General features: G+C 39.9%; 1 pseudogene; it reads right to left on the bottom strand.

The window, feature by feature from the left end:
• Window positions 1-2,749: 2,749 nt before the first annotated feature.
• LOC138166772 (small ribosomal subunit protein uS5 pseudogene) lies at window positions 2,750-3,568 on the bottom strand (annotated as a pseudogene).
• Window positions 3,569-6,889: the final 3,321 nt, after the last annotated feature.

The following is a 6,889-nucleotide window of genomic DNA, read 5'->3' on the forward strand; positions in this document are numbered from 1 at the left end:
ACACACAAACACTCACACACACACATGTAGGACCTTGCCATGTTTCATTACACTCCTTATTCCCCATCATGATCTTGACACTGTAAGGGTTATGGGATTTAAAGATCTTCCATGCCCCGTTGGACTTGCTGACATAGCAGGAAGGGGCGGAGCAAGAGGAAGCAGAAGCCAAGCTAGCGTTCCTGCGGTGGCTGGCGGTGGTGGCGGTGGCAGCAGCAGCAGAGGCAGCGGCAGCGCAAAGCCCTTTTTGACTTAGCCAGAATTTCTGCTAAGGACTCCTGCTGAGGACTGCCAGGGGCCGGAGCTGCTGGGAGAGCACTTCCCGGACGCTGGGTGGTTGCTGTGAGTGGGGAGAGGAGGACCTTTGCCTGAGGTAGCCTGTTCTGTTTTAAAGGCTTGAAAATGTGGGTGCTTTCTACTTTATCTACCTGTGCCAATATCATAACTACTCTGATGGCTTTCACTTTCTGGTTTTGGGACTCAGTCTTTTGGTGTCTTAATAAATTTTCTAGTTTATTTCCCCATATGGCAAGCATGACATATTTTGTAATGGATAATTATATCAGCATATTTGTAATCTCCATAGGCATTGTGAATATGGCATTGCTGATACAGACACCCATCTTGCTATATAGATCAGATCATACCTTGGGGTTTTTTTTTTAACACTTTCATCTCTGTCCATCAATTCTTCCTTATGTCCACCATTTTCTGTCTGGGACCACCTGTAATGTAATGCCAAAAGAAGGCAACTTCCCAGGTTCAAAATACCAGCTTAGGTGCTCTCTATTTTATTTAGTGACAAACCAAGAACAGAGAAGATCAAAACATGACATCATTCCAAATACAGCATTTACTAAGTGTGATTAAATAATCTCCAAGTACTACCCCACCCCAGGACCTTCCAATCATTCAATCAATTACAAAGTCTCTGTTCTAAATACTTCTCCACCCCTAGGTTATACCTTAATTAAGTCCACCACAAAGCCCCTCTTCTCAAATGGAGATTAGTTTCCAAACAAAAGGTCAAAAGTTCCCCACCCCTGGATCACAATTGAATCTACCCCAGAGTTACATCAAGTTTAAACACAGCACTTAATACCCAAATGGAGGTCTTCATCTTGACACGAGGCAAGTTCTCAGCAATCTTAGTTCCTGGGGAGACAAGGCTTAGCAAAGCCACAAGATACATTGCCAGTCCCTTCATGAATTTATCCTCTGTCTGTAGAACAGTCCTAGAACCCCTGAACACATTAGCAAAGCCCTCTCCCAGGATTTCTGTAAACATACAACAAGAAAATCCTTCTTCAGGGCTTCTGAACCAACAGAAAGGCTCCCAGACCCCTGCAACAACAGCACTGTCCCTCACCAGTGGACAGTATTCACTCTGTCTGCAGGACAGTCTCCAGACCCCTGCAACAACAGCACTGTCCCTCCCCAGTGGACAGTATTCACTCTGTCTGCAGGACAGTCTCCAGACCCCTGCAACAACAGTACTGTCCCTCACCAGTGGACAGTATTCACTCTCTGTCTGCAGGACAGTCGCAGGCCTTCTTAGCGAACAGCCAGGTTCCAGGACTTCTTCAACAACAGGACTGTCTTTCACCAGTGGACAAATCTGGCAAAAGAACATCAAAACAGACAAAGTACCAGCAAAACAGCCATGTCTCCTCAGTCCTTGGCAGCTCAGGGGGCAGGTCTCAAAAGTCCAGGGCAATTCAAAGCGGCCACCAGCAATTCTCTTAGTCTCTCTCTCTCCACGAGGTGCTGCTTCCAAAAAGATCTTCCGCCTCTCTCTAGTGTCTCTCCAAATCTACCTCACCAGCTCCTCCCAGTTCAGGACTTTCTTTTCACATCAACAAGCCCATCCCACAGGTGGGATTAACAAACTCTGGGTTTTAACACAATCAATTTGAAAACCAAGCCAATACAGGGGAATCTTTAATTGCCATTACTATCACACCACCTCACCTGGGTCATTAGTTCTGGCAGGACCCAACAAGCTTCATTTTACTCCTATTCCCTGGGTGTTTTCTTACAAACAGTCTTTATACTGTCACTAAGCCCCACTGTTTGCCCTTGTTCTCTGGTCTGGAATTACAATAAAATTTACTCTTAGAAAGGGCATGTCAATTCACTCTCCTAAGGCTTCATTCCCATCTCTATAACTTTCAGGACCAAAGGACTCCTCTCTATTACCCTTTGTTTATTGTCTCCCTCTTTGACCATGAAATTTCATTGAGGATAGGGGCTTGCTTGTACATTTGTATCTTAGAACTTAACACAGTGCATGACATATTAAAAGTATTCGACAAATATTTTTCATTAATATGATAAACATTTCTTTCATTACATATGAATATATCTGTCTAAAATATATGCACATGTTTTATACATATATATGCATATACATTTATGTGTATCTACATGTACACACATAAGTATATATATATATATTATATATATATATAACTTTCTATAGATGAATATTGATTCATGAAACTAGATATCAATTTACAGATTCTAACATATCTATATATACATATGGTCTGCAATCTCAGTTTTTTGGGAATTCCATCCACCAAGAAATATTGTACCTGGCATAGTAGATAGAGTGATGAACTTGTAGTCAGGAAGATTTGCATTCAAATTCTTCAGTGGGAGGAGTTATTGGAACCTAAGTCCACACTCAGTGATCTCTGACATCTCTCCTAGAGCTAATATTTATTTTGTTCTAACCGTAGGATAGTTTATTTATTTTTTTCTTAGCAGGCATAGTTCAATTTATTTGTTTATAAAAAAAAAACATCTATGTGGTTGCCACAGCAGCTGCCTGGGTCCTCTGGACAGATACTCGAGTGTGAGTCTTCACAAGATGGTCGGTGAATTCCTGATAAGGAGACTTAGTAAACATAGTCTCCTTCCACAGGTCTGGGGTTAGATAGCTGTATGTTTTGGAGATGGCATCAAAGGTAGCTTTAGCAAAGTTGCCCAGAGTGGCAGTATAGCCTCTGGCAGAAGTGTAGCAGTCATCAATTCCAGCCATCATCAGCAGCTTCTTAGGCACAGGAGCTGAGACAATGCCAGTACCTCTAGGGGCAGGGATCAGGCGCACCAGAACCAACCCACATTGCCCAGTGACCTTGCAGGGTACTGTGTGAGGCTTGCCAATCTTGTTCTCCCAGTAGCCACGTCTCACAGGAATGATGGACAGCTTGGCCAGAATGATAGCACTATGAATAGCTGTGGCCACTTCCTTGGAGCACTTGACACCCAGACCAACATGGCCATTGTAGTCACCAATGGCCACAAAAGCCTTGAACCTGGTACGTTGTCCAGTTCTAGTTTGATTCTGAACAGGCATGATCTTCAGAACCTCATCTTTCAATGAAGATCCCAGGAAGAAATCTATGATTTCAGACTCCTTGATAGGAAGGGAGAAAAGATAGATCTCTTCCAAAGACTCGATCTTCATGTCCTTGACTAGTGGGCCCAGCTTAGTGACAGGAACCCACTCCTTGTCTTCGGCCTTTCCTCCCTGGGCCCAGCGGCCATGGCCCCGGCCTCAACAAGCGCTGGCCTCGACCTCGGCCCCCACTCCTGAAGCCACCACAGAAGCCGCCCCGGCCTCTGACGCCAGGGGCCTCCCTCACCTCCTGCAGCACCAGCGTCATCCGCCATTTGTGTTCACTAGAAGTAGAAGTGGATAGTTTAACTTTTATTCTACCTTAGTTTATACCAGAAGTATAAGGTCATGGACTCATTGTTGTCAGATGTCATTATTTTCTAGATGGAGAAATGAAGATTTAGAGAGGTTAAGGAAATTGACAGTGGTTATATAAACAATAAGAAGCAAAATGAAAATTTAAACCTATTTCTTCTGAATACCAAATTACTGATCTTTCCCTTTTCAGTATTTGAAATTATGTACAGTTGAGTTGGTAACCAGGCAAATATTAGTGAATTTGCTTTTGTATGCTTATTACAGATTGTTTCTATCATACCTATAGTTTAAGCTATTCAAGTTTAAAAGGGCAAGGTGCTTTGTGAATAACTAATAGCTATAACTTTGAATTTTACTGTAAATTTATCTAGAAATTTGAATTTCAAAATAATCCTGAACAATAACTGTAAATAATGGACATTGAATAGCATAATTTTGTGGAACTTCCTAGGAAGGGACCACCTACTATATCTTCTATTTTGTGGGTATGCATTCCATACCATGGCAATAAAGTATAATAATAGTAATAAAAATAAAAATAGCAGTTATATAATACTTGGAATATCTGTGAAACTCTTTATATACTAGCTCTCATTTGATTCTCACAACAACCCTGTCCTGTGAAGGAGTTGCTACCATTGTTTTCATTTTAAAGCTTAGAGTAATGAGACTAAATTAAATAAGGTGACTTATTCAAGGTCATAGGAGCATACCTTTAGAATTGGAAGGTACCCTAGAAGGGACAGTAGAGGCAATCATGCTAACAGGGTGGGATTTGAACTTAGGTCTTATTGACTTCAAATCTATGAATTTATTTATTTATTTGTTTGTTTATTTATTTATTTAAGCAATCTGGGGTTAAGTAACTTGCTCAAGGTTACACAGCCAGCTATTTCTGGGTGTGGTGCTAAGTATCTCAGCCCTGATTTGATCCCCAGGTCATTGCTGAGCCACCTGGCCGCCCCTAAGCAATTGGGGTTAAGTAACTTGCTCAAGGTTTCATGGCCAGGTGTTTCTGGGTGGGTGCTAAGTGTCTGAGCTTGGATTTGATCCCCAGGTCATCCCGACACTAGAGCCAGTGCTCTTACTCACTCTGCTACCTGGCCTCCCCTAAATCTATGAATTTAATAACCCTACTGTCTGCATGCTACATATCTCTACATTAGTGATATGCTTAAAATATTAATACTAACTCACATTTGTGTATTTAATTACAAAAATATATGTAGACATTCTGGCTTAGGTAGTTTATGACTTACATATGTCTTTTTACCTTTGGTGGCAGAATGGTGAACAATCACATCTTTTTCAACTTCTTTTAAAAATCTACCATGCTGCCCAAGCTCTTAAATGTGAGTTCCTTGTTCAGTAACCAAGGAACTGAATCATAGTTGACATAGTTCTTGACATTCTCCTAATAAATGAAGCTAGAAGAAGAAAAGGTGGTTGAAACTAAATGGAAGAATGATTTACAAATTGTATTAAAAAACAAATATAGGAGTTGGTCGATTATTGAACTGTGCCTTTACTCCAGAGTCAAATTTGAATTCAAATCCCACCTTTCATTGTTACTACTTATGTAACCTTTGGCAAGTCATTTGAACTTCCCAGTTTCCTTTTCTATAAAATGAAAGGCTTGCACTAAATCATCTCTAAGTCCCTTACAACTCTAGTTCTATGATCTTATAACAAAGTTATTTTTGCTAGTGTGTCTAAGAACAAAAAGAAACATCATTTCAGGCACATTTAGCAATCTCATCTAATAGGATACATGCTCGTTATTTATAGCAATATTATCACATAGCCAATACAACTTATGGACCTTTATTTTTTTTTCCAGAGGAGGAGGAAGTAGAAGTGGTGAGGCTTGTGGTAAGGAAAACAAATAGGATACTAAATGAGGGGCAATGGGACAGATCAACTCTTTTCCCTTGCTACAGTGAACACAAGATCAAAAAGTGAACTACGTCTCCCTTTTGTCTCACTTGTAAAATAATTAAAATTATTTATTTCTCATTTTATATATTTTTCTTTCTTTTCCATCTCCCCCTTCACCAATTATTCACCTAACTCAGGTTGGGAAATCAATGAAAATTGCTAGGGATCTTATATTTGTAATCTAACATCATCCTTGCAGGCACTCTGGGTTCACAACCTCATTGTCATCCTGGATGCCTTATTCTTACTACACTTATCACACATATTCATTTCATTGGCACACCTCATCATATCTATCTCCTTAGTATTTCTTTAATATATTGCCTTTTCACATTCACACAGCCGCCATTCCAGTTCATGCTTTCATTACCTCTTGCCTGGTCTATTGAAAGAGTATCTTGTTCCTTTTCCTTACCACAAGCCTCACCACATTCTAAGCTATCCTCCATTCAGCTGCCAAAATCAGCTTCCTAAATTACATTTTTGATTATGTCAGCTGCCTACTCAACAATGTCCTATTACCTAAAGAATCAAATAGAAATGCCTTTCTCTAATATTGAAGTCTTACAACTTGAGTCCTTCTTATCTTTCTGGAATTCTAATACTTTATTCTCTTCTCACTCTGTGATTCAATCATCCTGTCCTGCTCTCTATTCCTAGCACACATTATTCAATCTCCAGTTTCTGTGCTTTTGCACTGAATGTCCACCAAACTGTAATGTGCTTAGTTCTACTTTCAGAATCCTTGGTTTCTCATGAAATTTACTTCAGAAGCCACCTTCATCATCAAACTTTTCTCTGGTCTTTAGATATTAATGTACTCCTCCCAAAACTCCCTTGTATTAATATTGTATATATTCTATTTTACTTATGTTTTTCCATGTTTCTCTCCCATTGAATTGTAAGCCCCTTGAAGGCAATAAATGTTTCACATGGGTCACTGTGTCCTTAACACTTAGCCCATATATGTAAAATATAATGAATAGATAATATATGCTTTTTTGTTGACTGATTGATCCATTGTTCCTAGGACATTAAAAAAAGACATTGACTAGGCCCACCTCTCAGTTTTTGTTTCAAATAAATTTTGGCAAGCAGTATCTGTTTCAGAGAAACATAACCTTCCTTGTTCGTCTAGTTTCACCTAACTGAAGTGTTACTCTAAAATGCAGTATTTTTTTTGAGTGTATTAGTCTACTGTGTAGGCATTTAGACATTTTGCATGTG

Source organism: Petaurus breviceps, unplaced genomic scaffold (assembly GCF_028583685.1).
Source record: "Petaurus breviceps papuanus isolate PSGF00001 unplaced genomic scaffold, PetGlider_PUasm1.0 226, whole genome shotgun sequence".
Taxonomy (NCBI): domain Eukaryota; kingdom Metazoa; phylum Chordata; class Mammalia; order Diprotodontia; family Petauridae; genus Petaurus; species Petaurus breviceps.